The sequence below is a fragment of the Talpa occidentalis genome, unplaced genomic scaffold (genome assembly GCF_014898055.3).
Source record: "Talpa occidentalis isolate TD23 unplaced genomic scaffold, MPIMG_talOcc4v2.1 talOcc4.7, whole genome shotgun sequence".
NCBI classification, from domain to species: domain Eukaryota; kingdom Metazoa; phylum Chordata; class Mammalia; order Eulipotyphla; family Talpidae; genus Talpa; species Talpa occidentalis.
In genome coordinates, this window is record NW_023605083.1 from 74,253,019 (window position 1) to 74,267,235 (window position 14,217).

At 44.3% G+C, this 14,217-nt stretch overlaps 1 protein-coding gene across 4 annotated transcripts in view; it reads right to left on the reverse strand.

Annotated features, from left to right (window-relative positions):
• Window positions 1-14,217, reverse strand: part of LOC119230871 (tigger transposable element-derived protein 1-like) — an 80,034-nt gene that overhangs the window by 39,964 nt on the left and 25,853 nt on the right. For 2 of the 4 annotated variants that reach the window (XR_005121824.2, XR_008549755.1), the window contains one exon: window positions 7,630-8,873. The exons of 1 other annotated variant lie outside the window; for it this stretch is intronic. The gene's annotated coding sequence lies outside the window, so the exon portion shown is untranslated. Of the gene's footprint in view, window positions 1-7,629; window positions 8,874-11,942; window positions 12,244-14,217 lie in introns of those variants that run through there. One more of the 4 variants, XR_005121825.2, reaches the window with a different exon arrangement.

Genomic DNA, 14,217 nt, shown 5'->3' on the forward strand with positions numbered 1-14,217 from the left:
ATGACTGGCCCTCAGGAAAATGTGTACTTGTATGGCCAGGGTTCAATTTAATCTTTCCCACTGATGCTAACACAGTCCAGAAGACATCCAATACTCTCCAAAACTTCTATTTAAGCAAAGAATGCAAAGGAAGGTGTGTCGACACAAATTCACTCTAGATGGAATACTGAGAGTCCCACTCCAAGGTATTGGCCCTTGTCTGCATGTGTTGTCCAAGAGACACTCTCCACTGGGCTTCCACCCTACACCCCAAGAATACTGATCTTCCAGTGCTCCATTGGATTGGTGAATGAGGAAAGGGATAAGCATGTCATGTGTCCCTGTGGTTACTTCATCACTAGCTCTGGAGGACCCCTAGTCCTCTAGTTGTCCCAGTACATCTCCCCACTATTACCTGGAGTGTCAGCATCCATGTGCTCCATTGTCCCTCCCACAGCACTGCACCTGTCCATCCCAGCTCTTCATCTGTTCATTTGCAAGAACTACCTCTTGTGGTAATCCTGTCCAATACAAGATAGAGCTGTGCTTTCAAGAATATATTAGGAAATTGGGTAAATATAAATAACATGTTTGAACTTTTCTAATTACTAAATATTATTTCAATATAAACAGTAACATTAATTTTATATTTCCTTATGATATTGACATGACAACTAAAGTATCTTGTGTCCACCATGTGCATCTGTGTGTGGGTGTGTTTGTGTGTGTAAACCAGGGAAACTTATTTTCATTGCATGAAATTGAGACATGATTGAACAATAAATACTCTATCAAAATGAAGTATAAGTGAATACAAAGAGAAACCAAGAGTTGCCAAACGTCTGCTTCCAAAATTAAACTATGACTGTAACTCTACACTAATAGACCTACTATGGAACTTGAGCTGGTACTTACTGATGGGTATTTAATTTCTTATTTTTCACTGTTTTTGAAAATCAATGAAATTTTGCTAAATTATACATACAGATTGCTAATATTAGCTTACAGTGTCAACAACCTAGTGTTGAAAGTATCTCTCTCCTGTCAATCATCATCATGGAGTAATAGGAACTTTAATGAAAATTAGCATAAAAAACTGACACTATGTAATGCAAGAGGGTCCCAACATAGAAATAATGTATCCACAAGGATTACCTGAGACAGCCTTCATTTAAATATTCTATTTTTACAATTCAAAGACTATGCCATGGTTCAACTGGAACTATGTTGGATCAAGTAAATGGAATGGAGGACTCCAATTGAGCTAGGGAGCTGATCAACAGGTGCCAGCATGTGTGGGTGTGACTGCTAGCAACTGGTGTGGTGGCAGGTCAAATCTACAGGGGACCCAAACTCCAAGCTGAACCATAGCTGGACCCAGGAAAGCCCCTGGAAGTGCAGGGCTTCTGTTAGTGGACCCTAGGAGTACCAGGCCAACTGGGGAAAGGCTGGGACCTGCCCTCCATTCTGGCCAGCTTCTGCCTGAGGTGTGCATTTCTTCTTTTCAGCTCCTACAGCTCCCTCTCCTTGCCCATGACTACTTCCTTGTTTTCATGGGCCCTCTTCTCCCACAGGCACATCTCCTTGAGATGGGAGGCAATGGCTCTCTGCAGCTCTCTGCTCTGGGTCTAGACCATCACCCTGTAGAGGTCTTTCACCTGGGGGTTGAGTCCAGGCACCAGCAGGTGCTGAGAAGATTCTTCTCCATCTAGATGGACTGTGCTTCTTTCTTGGTCCACTTCCTCTCGAGCTGCAAGATTTGTTCTTCGTGTGATTCATCTTGAAGCTGCAGCTGAGCTCCTGGATCTTCCAGTCCAGCTGGGAATTTTCAGATTGCAGGTGAGCTCTCTGAGTCTGGAGTACTCTCCAGACTCAGTACATGTTGTTCAATCCTTTCCTTCTCTTGCTGCACTTGTCTGTTCCCTTCTTTCTTCTTCTTTTTTTTTTTTTTAAAGATTTATTTATTTATTTATTTTAAGATTTATTTATTTATACAAGCACTGGGTACAGTCAGAAGTGCGGGAGGGTGAGAGAACTCACCAGAGCCAGAATGGGGAACAGAACAGGCAGACTGACGAAATACACTGCTGAGGGGAGCAGCGGGCGGCAGGAGAGGTCTGCGCACCATGTGGGACCCTGGCCCAGGGGCCGGGGATCGAACCAGCCTGCAGAGGCTGCGGGCAGCTTCACAACCCAGCGCTCAACTGCTGCACCACCGGGGAGACCCATCTGTCCCCTTCTTCCTTCTCAGCATCAGCACTCTTCTCTCACAGGAGAGGGAGCTTTCCTTCCTCCAGGGCACCTCTGTGATGGACTTCAGGGAGAGAAATGGGAAGGGATCTGTTGTCTGCCCTGTCCATCCAGATTGCCTACACCCACTTGCTGTTGCTGGAGGATAACTATGGAGATTTGCTTTACCAGGGACCTGTAAAAGGACATTAATTCTCTCTCCAGCTCTCTCTCCACCTGCTACAGGTCTGTGATCCCCATTTCCAGCCTTGCTCTCTCCTCAGTCTTATCTTGCAAGTTATTCTTCCGTCTCAGTAGATCTTGAGGCAGCACCCCTGTACTTGACTGAAGGTCTGTGCTGCCATTGGAGCTACCTGGGCCTTCCTTCCCAGGCTTTCCTCCAATGTCCTGCAGTGCAGCTGAGGCTAGATTCCCAGGTTAAGAGGTGAATGTGGCATCTCTTCACCCAGTATGTGTACTGAAACAGGAGCATGAAGGGTAGGATGATAGGATAGACTGGAACAACCACCCACCTACCCAGTTTCTAAGGCAAGAAAGTTGCCAAAAAGCCCCAAAAGGCCAAACAGCAAAACCAAGGGCTATAACAATACAACACCCATAGAATAGGGGCCTATGAGATATAGTCAATCAAAAGACAGTGCCCAATAGAGGACAGGGCACTGTCTGTGTGTTCTCACCTACAAGTACAATTCCAAGAGACCTTAGTCTCCAGGAACAAATATGGGGTTTATTTTACAAACAGGGGAAACAAAGTGTTTACTGTACCACAAGTGACTGGCTCTCTCACCCAAATAGTGTCCACCATAAGTACAAGCAGAGTACCAGTCACCTGTCAACAGAGCCGGCCATCACTGGCCAGTAAGGATGGTAACTACTGGACCTTTAGAGTCAGTGTCAGACACATCAAGTGTTAACAGCCCTTTGTGAGTTGTTGGGCTACAGCAACAACAAACAGCTCTTTGAAACACCAGGTCCAGAATCTTTGGTGCTCCTTTTAGGTGATGTCAGATATAGGACCAGAAGCCCAGTCTCTGACAGGTCTTCAGCTTCTCTTCCCTCCTCTTGGAGATTGACTGCTGGATGCTTCTTTTCTTCATTCAGCTTCTGGTCTTCCTTCTTTCTTCAGAATCCAGGTAGTCTTTCCCTTCTTTCTTTGGAGCATGGACCGACCATGTCTTTCAGCTCCCTCTGACTTGGCTTATGTCCTTTCAGGGTGCCCCACCCACAAGTCTGATTGGATCATTTTTCAATTCTGTGGCTGATTGGACTATTTAGCACCAATAAGCTCATAGCTCATACTTGATTAGTCCACTTCATGACCCAGAAAGTATGAATAAAAGGGTGGTTGTTGGCGCTGAAGAGCCACAGACAGAATTGACTTGTGTTGGAGCAGCAATGTGAGAGAACACCACTGCTTCTGGCAGCTCCCACCATGCAGGTTGCTTGCACCACTCAGGAAGCTCAGTTCCATTAACAGGACAATGGGTTGAGCAGAACAGCTCCATCTTCCATGCATTGTGGCCACGCTGGGGGTTTGTGACATGGTCCCCAGGCACCAGGACAACTTCGGGGAACTAGTGTCTCTGGTCCAGTGTCTTCCAGGCTTTGCCTAGTGGATTCTTTGCAAGCAAGTCACTTTCCAGGAAGATCTTTCCCTCTTCTGAAAGGTTTCCAATGTTTAATGTCAAAACTAGAAGAGCAGCACAAAGCAAGATCTGCCAGGAAACCCCAAGGAGTCCCAACACCTGTCTCATTCTGTCATCAGTCACTGGGAAGCCCACAACTGCTGCAGGACCAGCAGGCAGACATGTCCACGACTTCCCCCTGGCTCTTGACACCCATTGTCAGTGTTCTGTGGGCTACCCATTTGTCAGTGTTCTGTGGGCCTCACTGACCACATGGAACACAGTGGATGGGTGAGTCCGGTACAAATGTGTGCATAGCAGCCGGGGCACGTAAGTGTTGAGCTATAGGAAGGGAGGCTAGTGGTTCTAGAAAACCCCTCTGCCTCTCTTGTTCTGCTTATGCACAGACAGAACATGAGGTTGCTCACTCTGTGCCATGGAGAAGTGGACAGGGGGGTAGTGACTGGGGCTCAGGCCACTGTGGGTCCCAATTTACCTGAAGTCAGTCAGTAGCCCTACATTCTTTCTTTGAAGGAGGGTGTAGGTGCTTATGATATGGTCTCATCAGCTTAAACCCCATTGTGGGGTAGGGTCACTCCCATGTGTATTGTTTGTGGGTTGTGAAACGTAGGCATCGCGTCCTTATTACCAGGAACCTGTCACAGTGTAGTCCCTTTTGCCCATTTTGGTCTGTGGAACTGGAAGGACAGGGTTTTCTGACCTGTCTCCCCACTGTCACGTCTCAACAGACAAGAAAGTATGCATGTGTTTTAAAATTTTATTTATATTTTTGCATTGAAATACTGAGGTGTAGGCCAGAGGTGTGGGGGGTGAGAGGATTCACCAGAGACAGTGGGGAGCAGAATAGGCAGATCTACAGAAATACACTCCTGGGGGAGCAGCAGGTGAGACAGGAGAGGTCTGCTGAGCCATATGTGGGTCAGCTCCCTGGCCAGGGATTAAACTCAGGCCATAGCGGTGATAGCTCTGAGACTTAACCCCTAGGCCACCAGGGAGGCCCCAGTGTGTGTGTGTTATCATCATTAAAAATCAAGGACTTCGGGCCTCCCCGGTGGCGCAGCGGTTGAGCGCTGGGTTGCGAAGCTGCCCGCAGCCTCTGCAGCGCCGGTTCGATCCCCGGCTGCTCCCTGGCCACCGGAGGAGGGTCCCACATGGCGCGCAGACTTCTCCTGCCGCCCGCTGCTCCCCTCAGCAGTGTACTTCGGTCCTTCTGCCTGCTCTGCTCCCTGCTCTGGCTCTGGTGAATTCTCTCACCCTCCCGCACTTCTGACTGTACCCAGTGCTTGTATAAATAAATATATTTAAAAAAAAAAAAATCAAGGACCTCATAAAAGCTGGGCTGTAAGTCCAGGAAAATAGTATCCTCTTGGTCAAAACGGTATTAAAGAATGGTTATTATTTGGGAAACTCATGTGAACTTGTTCTTGTAAACCAAGTGTCCTAGAAGTTGATAAATTAGAGCTCTAGTCTTGTCATAGCGTTTTAAATACACTTTTACTAACATGCTCAAGAAGACCTCACATAGTCCTGAACAAATGAGCCTAAAGCCTCAGCTGAGGGCTCCCCCATGCAGCAACTCAGGCTCATGAGATGCTCACAAGGGCTCAAGCACCCACAAGCTGTCCACTGGCCTGGCTGCAACCCCCTCTGGTGCTAGGAGCCATTCTACTCATGTTGTCTGACAAAGGTCCGGGCATGGGGCAGATTCCTGAAAAGTCAGGAATCTCGTTAGCTGACTCCTGCTGGATTCTTTCTCCTCATTTGTTTATGGCTAGTTTCTACCATTGTTAAAATACGCATTTAAAAGTAAAACTGCAAATACTGTTTGATCCATTACTGAATAATCAATTTCAGGGCGCATGGCACTGCATGATTCATTGATAGCACTGGTTAGTTAGTATACAAATTCTTACATTTCCATGCCTATGGCTCTTTAGCAGGGAAAGAGTTCCTTTTTCCTAAGCAGTTCCCTTTCATCTCCTTAACAGTTCCTTTTCTTTAACAGTTCCCTTTTTCCTTAACAGTTCCCTTTCAGTGACAATTGGTATGGTAGCTGTTAGAGTATGCATTCAAAAATAAGTCAGCAACAATTTTGTGACTGGTTAAGCTAATAACCTTGGTAGCACCAATAATGCACTTGAAAATAGTCAATGTTACAACTACTGATATGTCACATATTAGCCATTCTGAAAATCAAAAACTATAACCATCTCCGGCCCTGCCTCTGATGAAATATTTGTAGTTCCTTAAAACAACAATCAGCAATCTTACAGAAAAAGGAATTTTCCCTTGATCTTAAAGTTAGATACAGAAACTAGACTGACTAAATAAGTATAGGAGTAACAGGTAGAAAAACTCTTCTGTTATATTAAAAAAAATTCCTCCCTTGAGAGCTTGGGGCTAGGAAAGAGTCAGTGTGGCTTTGTTAGGGGGAAAGGATGTTCTGAGCTAATCCCATATAGGCTTTGTGGACCCCACCCCTACTCCAGACCAAAGCCATCAGGGCATTGGGAAAGACAAATCCTGTCACCACCAAAGGGAAGGTGGCTGGGACCTGAGGGTGGAGTTAAGCAGCCAGGTTGGGTATTAAAAAACCAAACACGTGGGCCTTGGGGGCTCTCGCTCTCTCTGTCGCTCACCTCCTGGCTTTACAGCTCCTGGCTTGCAGCCAGCTCTCAGAGTGCCATTTGGGATTCCAGATCGGTGGATCGGGTAGGACGCATTTAAAACTTTGTCTCCCATTTTTCTCCCTGAGCTGTACATTTCCTCATTTGCCCTTCCCTTGTAAATAAACGTTTTATTAACCTTTCGTGTGTGCCTGCAGTAGAGCATTGATATGTCCTTTTAAGCGCGCGGGTGAGGACCCACAGTCAGGCACCCCGTTTTGTATCGGGGCTGCCCTATAACAGCTTGTCTGGCATTGACTCCCTCCAGGCCCTTGGTTCCTTAATATTGAATCAATATCTTATTAAAACAGTATACTATTAGATGATGATTTTTATATAAAAGCCTTCTGTTTTTTGCTTTAATCATATGGTTGTATGTCAGTCTAAACTTTATAGGTTAGTTAGAAAAAATCCCTTTGTCTCCCTTCCCTTAGGTAACTTCCCGTCCTTTGTTTCCCCTAGCCCTTAGTTAATCCTTCACCGTAGTAAACATAGAAATGTTAGTTTCAGTCACACAAGTTTTGGCTAATAATAAAATAATTATTTAAAATAAATGACTATTTTAAGAACACTTCTGTTTAAGCAACTGTGCCTTCTTCAAAGAATGTTATGACCTCTGTTAAAGGGCAAATGAACCCCTGGTGGTTCTAGAGGAAGATGTCATGATTGTTATCTTACTACTCTAATACATATGCTTATGTACCTTGTAATGTATAAATAAAGGGCTTCTGAGACCCTCAGCAGGATGATGTCTGCACCCTGATCAAGTGTTTGTGTCTCCTCACTCCCCTCCCTAATCCCTCAGATTCGTCCATGCAGTCTCATCCTTATGGGAACCCCTGACCTGACAGTTTGCAGAGGCTGGTCCGCGGCACTCTCCTCTGCCTAGGCTATAGGAAAGGCAGGACTCAGAGGCTTAGAAACTGTAAGGTGCTTTTGGGTCTCTTAGAGCATCTTGACACCAGAACATAAGGGATCCACTCAGAAAGCAGCAAGCTCAAGTACACATCCATCTTGCGTAGTCACTTGCCCCAGTACTAATGTTACAGGGCAGGAAGAGGGGCAGCCCAAACCCTGCAAACCTGCCTATTCTAAATGGGTTCTGCCATCCGCCGCATCAACACAAAACATATAAGACTTTATCGGGAAGGAACTTTAATACAATTAGAAAACAATACAAAAAAGGCAAAGAATATAGTTTCTAAATCAAGCACCAAATGTTACCTGTCCCCTCATGGGTAAAAGTCCACCCAAGCAGGATTGGCCCAAAGCAAGGCCCCAAAGCCTGCCACATGTCTAAAGCACCTTCCAGTGGGGACCCACAGAAAAGGATCAGAAACCATCAGATAAGTCTGGAAGGAAAGGAGCAAAATCAAAATCAAGACAAAAACTGCCATGGTCACCTCCCCATGGGTCTCTCACCCACATCTATGTCACCCAGTCCACGACCAAAAGGCAAACGCAGTTTCTTCACATGTCTCTCCATTCCGTGTGTCTCCTCCAGGTCTCCTCCTGTCTCCATCCTGCTTCCTTCCTTCTTCAGTCTCCTCTGTAGCTTCTTCTCTCCCTGCTCAGCTCCACCCTCCATTTGGGTGGGGCAGGGAATCTGGAACTTCCCCCTTTCCTGGGGACCACCCTGTTACACTAGCACAAATCAGAAAAACCTGCATGGGAGTCTGGGCAGTTATCACCGACCTGTTCTGTCATTAAAAGCAGGGCCTTCCCATCACCCTGATCAGCCATGACCCTGCCCACTCCCATCTGAGTCATGCATGGGAGAAGGCAGGTTAATACAGTGGTCACCTTGGGATGTTGAGGGCGGGGCACCTGGAAGAGAATCTTGAAAGCGTCCCCTGTTGAGTGCAACTGGGTCAGGATCAAGCTGGACCACTGGGGTAGGTCCTCATAACCCCTCCCAAAGCCCTGCTAGAGCTCAGAGGCAATATATACACCCCACCCACATACATAAATGACCATACTTATGTCCAGAATCCAGTAATGTGAAATAGCATTAGTCAGGTGGGGAGATGCAGAAGGATGGGAGAGAGCCAGGCTAGAGCACTGCAGGGACACTTGGCCGTGTTCCTTCATTGTCTGGTTTGGTGCCTGTCATGATCATGTACAGGGAATTATTACCAGAACCCAGTGGCCTCAGTGGTGGTAGCTGGCAGTAGCAGTGGTGTTCTCTCACTCTGCTACTCCATCACAAGTCAGTTGTGGCAGCTGCTCCTCAGAGCCCAGCAACCACCCTTACTTCCTGGATTGTGGAACTGCAGAGGATGCTCTGTTCAGCCTCCAGACTGTGCCAGCCTCTGAACTCTGTTCTTGGCCTCTGAAAAAAGAGGAAAGAAGGACCAGAAGACAACATCCAGTAGGTGACCTCGGAGGAGGGAAGAGAAGCTGAAGAACTCTGTCAGAGACTGGGCCTCCAGTCTCTGACATCTTCTGAAAAGAGCACCAAAGACTCCGGGCCTGGTGTCTCAAAGAGCTGTTAACAGAGCTGGTCTCTGACACCACCTCTGGGGGCCTAGTAGTGACCATCACTACTGCCCAGTGCTGTCTGGCACTCCTTGTGACAGGTACTTGTGCTTGTACTTCTGGTGGTCACTATCTGGGTGAGTTAGACGACCATTAGTGGCTACAGTAAGCTATTTCACATTTGTAAAAAACCCCATAGTTGTTGTTTCAGGAGTTTGAGGTCTCTTGTAATTGTGTGCACAGGTAAGAACCCACAGAATATGGCAAGTCATTCTCCAGAATTTCAAGAAACAGTTCAAAGAGAAATTTTTCTGATAAGGAGGACTCGGTATTCAAATTTGATATAGAAAAGTAGGTTGCTAAATGTGAAGAGGTTTTAGATATAGTAATAAAAACTAGTTTATTTCAGGGCCTCCCTGGTGGCGCAGCAGGTTGATTGCAGCACCGTGAAGCTGTCTGCAGCCTCTGCAACGCGGGTTCGATTCCTGGCCGGCCAGGGAGATATCCACATGGCGTGGCAGACCTCTCCTGCCTTGCCTGCTGCTACCCTCAGCAGTGCTTTTGGTCCATCTGCCTGTTCTGCTCCCCACTCTGTCCCTGGTGAATCCACTCACCCTCCTACACCTCAGGCCCGTACCCCAGTTCTTGTATAAATAAAAATAAATCTTTAAAAAAAAAAAAAACTAGCTTATTTCATATACATTTTTGTCAATGCACAAATCATTCCCCAAGTAGTCTAAGAGTATTATTTCTACTTAATAGTAGTAGTAAAATATGTGAGATTCTGGCCAAGAAAGCATATTTTCATTTTCTGTCTGAGAAGTATATGAAATAATAGTGATTCTTATCATTAAATGACAGCTCAGATTTCCTAAATTTCCATAGGTCATCAATTTGGATGGAGCAAGAAGAAAGTTTATATAGCATAACTCGAAACTGTTCTTTTATTTGTATCATTTTTAATTGAGGTAACATTGGCTTACAGCACTATATATAATTTAGTGGTATAAATTCACACTTCTTTAGATGGAGGTATCCACAACACACCTACCACCAAAATGGTTCTTCCTTCCAGAGTAAAAATTCCTGACTGAAACCACTTACATATTAATGTGGTGACTACATTCACATCTTTCATATAATTTCCCTCAGCATTGCATGTACATGTGAAGTTCTTCAGTTATCCATGAACTTTACCTGAATGTTAAAGTTCTTTTTTTTTTTAAAGATTTATTTATTTATTTATACAAGCACTGGGTACAGTCAGAAGCACGGGAGGGGAGAGAATTCACCAGAGCCAGAGCAGGGAGCAGAGCAGGCAGACTGACGAAGTACACTGCTGAGGGGAGCAGCGGGCATGGCAGAAGAGGTCTGTCGCGCCATGTGGGACCCTTGCCTGATGGCTGGGGATGGAACTGGTGCTGCAGAAGCTACGGGCAGCTTTGCAGCCCAGCACTCAACTGCTGCGCCACCGGGGAGGCCCAGAATGTTAAAGTTTTTAAAACCACACCAAATATGCATTATTGACAAAGCAAGTACTTGTTGGCATTATGTTCCTGGCCCTGTGAGTGTCAGAAACTCTGAGAAATCAATAAAGAACATTAAAGACACCACCTCTTCCCCCTACACACACAACTGCTCGCAATGTGGTGTAGAGATCACTTCATTTGGAGTGTTTTTAGCCAGGTCAAGGAAGCAAAAGATATCCCTGAAGAAATGACACTTGAACATAGGTGTGAATGAGCCAAAAGGTTTTAATTTTCTGGAGAGGGTATAGGGAGGGAATCACTCTGGGTGTCCTTGTCAACAGTCTTACTCTTAATGACCATTGTAAGGATGGAGTTAGTTAATACAAGTGTAGTGTTTGGGCAGTGGTATCTCCTGGAACAGCAAAAGCATGTTACCTACTTATATTCTTTTTCTTAGCAGAAATGACAATATCCTCAAGACTGTGTCATCAGAGATTGTGGCTAATAAGTCTCAAAGAAAAGCAGTGTGGCTCCAGTGTCAAGAAAAAATCAAAAATTGAGACAGATGGGCTGGAGAAATGTGTAGGAGTCAATCCAGGTAAAACATTCTATGCTGTATTTCCCTTTCATTCTAAGAACGCTTTAAAAAGGGGAGAGTGAAAACTGATCACACTTGAGCTCATACAGGATGAACTCTTGTAATGCCTTATAGGAATTTAAAAGAGGTCAAACTTTGCAGATCCATCCATTACATATCTTGGTAGCTGCCTAAGGAAAAAATAGTGTGTACAGAGCATTTAACACTTTCCCAGCCCTTTGTGGGACTGTAATAGATACCCACCAGGACAGGATCCCTTAGGAGTGAGTACAATACACTATGTTTCAGAAATATAGCTGCTTATATCTAGAAAAATGGCAAGGTCTGACTAATAATAACCACAAATATAATGGACATTTGGAATGCTGCAAAAAGGGAAGACTATTTAAGAAGTACACTTGAGACATAGAGCTCCTAAATCCCTAAAAGATTTATTGCAAAAGGTTTATGAAATATTGCAACTATAAAAGTTACCTAAGACAAAGAAAATAGCACTGTTATGACTCCTATTGCTCTCCCCTATCCTTGTTTAGTCTTTCTACTCTGAAGAGATTACATGATTGTAAACAAAATTCTGCAAAATTAATAACCTCACAGATATCCCCATATAGGATCCTCTTAGGGTCAACAGGACTCGAAGGAATTCTTTGTAAGCTTGTATAAGTAATTCTCCTAATTAGCCAAAGGGATACCAAAATTAAAATTAGTAGGAAATTTTGCCAAATTCTTATAGAAACCAGAGCTACTGTTCCACTTTAAACTTCACTGTGCAAATGGGACCCTGGGGAAAGCTGGCAAAAGTAGTTTTTAGGAGCATCTTCTATTTTTTTTTTTTTAAGATTTATTTATTTATGCATACAAGAGCTGGGGTACAGGCCAGAGGTGCGGGGTAGGGGGTGGTGGTAAGAGGATTCACCAGAGACAGAGTGGGGAACGGAACAGGCAGGCTGACTGAAACACACTGCTGAGGGGAGCAGTGTGGCAGGAGAGGTCTGCTGTGCCATGTGGGTTGCTCCCTGGCGGCGGGGGTCAAACTTGTGCTGCAGAGACTGCAGATTGCTTCATAGTGTGGTGCTTAACCCCTTGCGCCACCAGGAAGGCCCAGTTTTTAGGAGCTTCTTTACAAGAGTCTGCTTTCTCAGATCTGTCTGTACTACCTGGTACAGAGAGAAAAATGAAAACTTCATATTTTTCACTAGAAATTAAATTTTCTAAGGGTTAAAAATATAATGTATGCAATTAAAGCAAACAGAAAATATAAAGCAAATATAAATATAAATAATTGTGTATGCAAGGAAAGTTAGTATGCGATTTTAGTAAGAGAATGTATTAAGGAACAGAGAAGTGCTTTTGTAGAGTGAAATTTTGTCTCAAAGTGAGGTTGGTTTTCAAAACAACAGAACAAAAATTTTAATGTAAAAGTAAACCTAGACAAATAAATTTTATGTGTGCTCAAGTTAGATAAGGTTGAATACATTGCAAGGGTTTTAAAAATAAGCTTTTTCAATATCTGTGGTGTACTTATGTAAAACTAAACCTTACTTTACTTTCATCCACTAAAATAACAGTTTTCTTGGACTACTGGACTGCTTTTGATAAGATACAGCCATGTGTTGGCTAGCAACAAAGATACAATATGAGAGATGCATTCATCAGGCAATTTTGTCACTGATGTCCACATCAACTTCGTAGATGTGGAACCAAGCTTGGCCGAGGTTTCGCCATTTTCTATATCCTCCACCGTGATATGTTAGTCCTTGTCCAGCCGCATTCCAGAGATAGTTTCAGCAGTCACAACCCTCACTCCACTTGGTGATGAAAAAGCAGACCACCCCAGCCGCCAATGAGGGCAGTCCTATCCATAAATGGGACAGCATCTCTAACCGTCCAATCAGTTTGAAACTGTAACCGTGCGTGCCAAAATGCCTTTGTAATAGCCAATGAGTAATTGCCAGCTTCTTTCAAAATTTGCGCCACTCGTGACCCTATAATAGACCCCTGCTTCCTCTGTTTGGGGCTCTCGGTATCTGCCACTGCATTGGTAGGTGCCGTGAACCCAGACTCGAGTCTGAAATAAACTCCCCTTTGTGTTTGCATCAGCTGTCTTTGGGTTCTGGGAGGCTATGCTCGCCGAGTCTGCTGACCTTGGGCACAACAGTAGACTATACATACACACACCCAGATGGTATAATCTACTACAGTCCTAAACTCTGTAGTATTGTCCTAGGCTACAATCCTATACAGCATGTTCTGCACTGAATGCTACAAGCAACTATAACACGATTACATTAATGTACCTAATATACATATACATAGATATAGAAAAGATATAATAATTATACAGTATCAAGATGAAAAATGGCATAGCTGCATAGGGCATTTACCTTGAATGGAGCTTACAAGACTGGTAGTTGCTCTTTAGTGAGTAGTGAGTGAATGTGAAGATCTGGGACATTACTGTACAACTATTTTCTTTATATTCTTATTATACAAGCTTTTCTCCCCCTTTATAATATTTTCTCTAAAAACTATACAGGGTCAGAATTACCAAAATTACTGCCTTTTACCTCCTCGTTTTGTTCCACTGAAAGGGTCTGCACAGGCAATGACTTGCATGGAGATATCACTGCCTATGATAACAACACTTTCTTGGGAACACCTTCTTCCTGAAGGACCTGCCTGAGGCTTTTCTTGAGGAGGTGTCTCTTTTCAGAAATATGCTCATGGTGGTCGCTTAGATTATTTCTAATTTTTTCAACACAGATTTGCTTGTAAGCAAATAATGCTCCATAACCTTATTACTGAAAACCTTCCGGAGTTTGTTGAGATCTGCAAAATCTTCCATTAAAACCTTTACTGTGAATCTTCTTTGGAGGTCTTTTTTTTTTTTTTTTACCTTCTCTAGCTTCTTTGGCTATGTATTCCTATTCTAGTTCCACAACTCCTCCTCAGTCAATTCTTCAGGAATCACTTCTAGGAGTTCCTCAATGTCATCCACACCCCAGGTTAAAGTTGTTTGTCATCGTAACAACAGCCTTGTTGAGTTAGGGAACCTGCACATCCTTGGAAAATCCTTTGAACTCATAGACACTCTTAAGTGTCTTTTTCCAAATGCCATTCATACACTTCTT